Source organism: Octopus bimaculoides, chromosome 2 (genome assembly GCF_001194135.2).
Source record: "Octopus bimaculoides isolate UCB-OBI-ISO-001 chromosome 2, ASM119413v2, whole genome shotgun sequence".
Lineage (NCBI taxonomy): Eukaryota > Metazoa > Mollusca > Cephalopoda > Octopoda > Octopodidae > Octopus > Octopus bimaculoides.
In genome coordinates, this window is record NC_068982.1 from 29,902,940 (window position 1) to 29,908,662 (window position 5,723).

The following is a 5,723-nucleotide window of genomic DNA, read 5'->3' on the forward strand; positions in this document are numbered from 1 at the left end:
GAAATGGTTTATCAGGAGACTTCTTGTCTCTTGTTTCTTTGTCTTCTCTTTATTGGTGGGAGGGAGGGGAGGGGCGGCATCAATGGCACAAAAAGAATGTGCTTGCATTTTCAGTTCACTCACAGGGAGGCTTTGTTATACACGCATAAACGTACACACACTCACAAAGAAACACAAACACATACACTGACACATATACAAACACACACATCATATATATATACAAATCAATTTATTGGTTAAATGAGTATGTGTGCGAGTGTGTGTGTATGTGTGTGTGTGTGTGTGTGTGCATTCTTTTCCTAAATGAAAAGATGAAAAGAATACATGGGAGAGATAGAGACAGACTAGATTCAACAGAGAAACCAAATATGGAAATTACAGTCAAAATGGCCATTAAGGTTTGTTCATCAGGGATAGCTGCAGAAATACTGCCACTATCCAGTAATGTAGGACACATATCAACCATTCACATAATCAATACAATAGTACAGAGAGGCATTATACCTAATGACTGGAATAATAATATCACCATCAACAATGAAAGTATCAAACTGATGGATCAAGTTATGAAAGTAATAGAAGTAATAACACGACCAATTTAGGTGAATATTAGTTTAGATGAGATGCTATTGTGATGTGTGAGAAGATGGGGTACCACCGATATTCCCTTTCCAGTGAGACAACTACATGAGAAATTTGTTAGCAAGGAGTGAACTATTATATTTAGCACTTGTTGATTTAGAGAAAGCCTTTGGGAGAGTACCACATTCTATAGTCTGGTTGTCGTTCTGAAAACAAGGCAAGAGTTATCAATGAGTTCTGTGAGGAATTTAGCAGCCATGCAGCCATATCTGTGCCTATACACTGCATTTGAAGAAAAATAATTTGTTTCACTGAATTCAGAAAATAAGATATGAATGATCAAAGATGGAATATCTTTAATCATAGGGCTACTCAATCAAAGCTAATCTGGAGCTAATCAGCAAAAAAAAAAATTGGGTAGAATATATCAAGAAAGAAAAGAATAAAAAAAACCTTATATACCTAAGCCCTTTATTCTCTGTAGAGCACAGGTCTCCACTGTTATTGAATCTGGGCTGTCTTTTCTGATTCTCTATGCTTGGATCCCTATTTTACTTCTGGATTTTGCTGCCCCACATCATATATCTCCCTAAGGGAAGGCCTTCTTCTCACTGGTCATATTGGTTTTGAATTGTCATCAATAATTCTGTAGCTTTGCCTTTTTTTAGATAGGGGTTTTGGCCCTACACAATCCTACTTTTACCTCTGAAGCGAGGTGATCCATATTTTTCTGGCTGTTAGCCTTTTCACGTTGCTCCAGTTAACTCAGCTGTAGAAATGAGTCGTCGCCATCATCGTCATCATCATCATCATCATCATCACCATCATCATCATCATTTGATGTCTGCTTTCCATGCTGGCCTGGGTTGGACAGTTTGACAAGAGTTGGCTAGCCAGAAGACTAAACTAAGCTTCAATGTCTGTTTCTTAGGAAAGGCCTCCAGCTGTAGAAACCAGGCCAAATCAGACTGGAACCTGATACAGCTCTCCAGCTTACCAGTTTTCAGTCAAATTATCCAACCCATGCCAGCAACGAAAACAGACATTAAATGATGATGATGATGATGATGATGATCCGTGCTAGTGGCCTGTAAATAGCACCATTTGAGCATAATTGTTACCAGTGTTGCCTTCTAGCACTTGTGCTGGTGGGACGTTAGAAAACCATTTGGGCGAGGTCATTGCCAGTGCCACTGGACTGGCTCCCATGCAGGTGGCATGTAAAAAACACCTTTTTGAGCGTGGCCGTTGCCAGTACTGTGTGACTGGCCCTCGTGCCGGTGGCACGTAAAAGCACCCACTACACTCTCTGAGTGGTTGGCATTAGGAAGGGCATCCAGCTGTAGAAACTCTGCCAGATCAGATTAGAGCCTGGTGCAGCCTTCTGGTTTGCCAGTCCTCAGTCAAATTGTCCAACCCATGCTAGCATGGAAAGCAGATGTTAAACGATGATGATGATGATATATATATATATTTCTAAGGATACCAAAATTTAGCTTCCCCAAGTGGAGCACCAGCAACCCTCGGGCTAATCATATCTGTCAAACCTTTAAAAGTGGTTTAATAACTTATAAAATAGATATATGGTTTATAGAATCATATAAGAAAGGAAAAAAAGAATACTTTGGAGCTGAACAGTTTGAGACGGTGATATGCTGGATGATAATAACAGAAGCTGATAGTAAAATTTAAATTACCAAAAGGTTAAAGAAATGAAATAAAGAAATAAAATAAAATGAATATATAAAATAAAATAAACATATGAACAGTTGGATAAGATAAAAATATGCAATACACTTAATAAATAATGACAACTAATAAAACAAAGTAAAAATAAATATGCAAAACTACATTGAATAAATAACAAGTCCAATCTGTATCCTATATATAATCTTCACAGCATATACAGAAGTGATAGAGTTATATAAATGACATGTACCATTCACATGCTTTCTACATTAAATTTAGGAAAACTATAAAAATAGATAGTATCAGTGATCATTTTATAAATGCATCAAATATAGTAATATGATTAAGGTCTGCAATACATTTATACCTTAGAGCAATGATACATTGTCAACAACATATATGTGTGTGTGTGTGTGTGTGTGTATGTATATATATGTGTGTGTGTGTGTGTGTGTATATAAGTATATATATATATGTGTGTATATATATCTATGTATCTATATCTATGTATCTATGTATCTATCTATCTATCTATCTATCTATTTATCTATCTATCTATCTATCTATATATATATATATATATGTATATATATATATATGCACACATATATATACATACACATATATATACATACATATACAATACATACATACATAGGCATTCATATATATCTAGGTAAGTTATATATGACAAAAAAATATGATGCATATCCAATCATATTTCCATAAATCTACTAACTTGAATAACTGAAATATCCTTTATTTTATTCATTATTTATTACTATTATTATTATCATTATTATTATTGCTGTTGTTGTTATTATTATTATTATTATTATTATTATTATTATTATTGGCCTTCTTTAAAACCTATTTCTGTATTATTTTCATTCATTCTCATTTTTATGAAATAACACACAATGGCATAAAACAACAAGAAAAGGTCAAACAGAAAATAATAACAATAAGTATCATCGATTCATCATCATCATCATCATCATTGTCATTGTCGTTGTCGTCATCGTCATCATCATATATAAGAATGAATGTGTGTCTATATATATGCAAGGGCATAGTGAGAAATATGAAAAATAATCTGTTATTTCAGAAAAATCTGCATTAGAGGAACAGTTTAAAGTCACCATTTTTTTTTTAATCACTTTTTTTTTGCATCACAGACTGGTTTCAGGCAAAACAATTTTTCAAAAAACTGGAAGATCGTGCACTCTTATCATTGTTTCAATTGATCTGGCAGCAAGCTGGCAGAATCATTAGCATGTAGGATAAAATGCTTAGCAGTATTTCACCCATCACTACATCCTGGGTTCAAATTCTGCCAAGGTCGACTTTGCATTTCATCCTTTGGGGTCGACAAATTAAGTACCAGTGAAGCACTAGGGTCTATGTAATTGACTAGTCCTCTCACCCCAAATTTCAGGCCTTGTAGCTTTAACAGAACAGATTATTATTATTATTATTATTGTTGTTGTTGTTGTTGTTGTTGTTGCTGTTGTTGTTGTTGTTGTTGTTGTTGTTGTTGTTGTTGTTGTTGTTGTTGTTGTTGTTATTGTTATTATTATTATTATTATTATTATTATTATTATTATTATTATTATTATTATTAAAGCGGCTGGCAGAATCATTAGCATGGAGGGCAAAATACTTTGTGGTATTTTGTCCATTTGCAATTTCTGAGTTCAAATTCTGCTAAGGTTGACTTTGCCTTTTATCCTTTTGGGGTCGATAAAATAAGTACCAGTTGAGTACTGAGATCGATGTAATCAACATTTGCATGCTGGACAAAATGCTTAGCAGCGTTTCTTTCAGCTTTACATTATGAGTTCAAATTCTGCCGAGGTTTGACTTTGCCTTTCATCATTTTAGAGTTGATAAAGTAAAGTACCAATTGAACACTGGGATTGATGTAATTAATCATCTCCTTCCCACAAAACTTCATCCCTTATGCCTAAAGAAGAAAGAACTGTTACAGTTAACTTGTGGGGTTAATTTACTGGTTCACAAAAAAAAAAAAAAAAATCTTTGATTTAGACAAGTGCAGGAAAGGAACACAGACTGAAGTAATAATTTTTGAAAACAAAGAACCCTGCGACTGTGATAAACAATGAAATAGAAAAATAATTTAAAATTTATTCTCTGTGTGTGGCCCATTATTGGTTTATGGCCCAGTTTTTGGGGACCCCTGAATTAAATTATTGATATTACTATGGTCAATAGTGATTAGTCATCTATCTAAATTAGGTTCTCTTTAGCCATGGTATCTAAATATGATTATGATACAATAAATGTTTATTTTTCTTGACATATTTCTATAGCACAGCCTGTGTGTTATTGATAACACTTCATAAAAACTGCATTCATATATAAATGACTTTTGGTAGAACAGAGACAGAGTAAATATCTGTCTATTTGTGTGACAGAAAATGAGGGAGTGTGTAAATGAATAAAAATCAATTATTCATTGTGACAGGAAAAAGAAGAAAAAAAACCTTGCTTACTGACTTGTTTTTATTTCAGCTAATCATTTAACACACATACACAAATTTCAATATTTATATGTGTGGACACATATAAACTGTCATGTATTATATTTATATATACACACATACAAGCATACATACATACACACACACACATACATACATACATAACATACATACATACATACATACATACATACATACATATATCTATAATGGAATAATTACTATGAAGCATTGTGTAGAATATATTGTATAAAGGATCATGGGTGAGGCCAAATCAATGTGAAGTAAATGCAAAGTAAGTCACAAGAAAACAAATATGTAGGTAAGTTTACATTAATTCACATATTTGTTTTCTTGTGATTTACCTTGCATTTACTTCACATTGTTTTGGTCTTACCTACGGTCCTTTACACAATATATATATATATATACATATATACATACATACTTATATATATATATATACCTAATTCTGCTCATACTTACACACTACTTAGCTCTGACACTTTATTATTTACCTTCGTCAGGTGATTTACTAGCACAAATCAGTCAACGAATTGACTGAATTATATATAAAGCTACCACTTTATAAGTTCATTCAGAGCTGCCTATTTTAGCTACATCTCATTGATGAAAGCCAAGTAGATTGAAACATAGATGTCATATATACATTCACACACACCTGCTGAGGACATACGTAAGCTCGCAAGGAATGAAGCCAGTATGCTCCGTTGGATGTGTAATGTCAATGTGAATACCCGTCAGAGTGTAAGTATCTTGAGAGAAAAGCTGAACATTAGAAGCATCAGTTGTGGTGTGCAAGAGAGACGATTGCGCTGGTATGGACATGTGGTGAGAATGGATGAGGATAGCTGCGTGAAAAAGTGCCACACCCTAACAGTTGAGGGAACCCGTGGAAGAGGTAGGCCCAGGAAGACCTGGGCT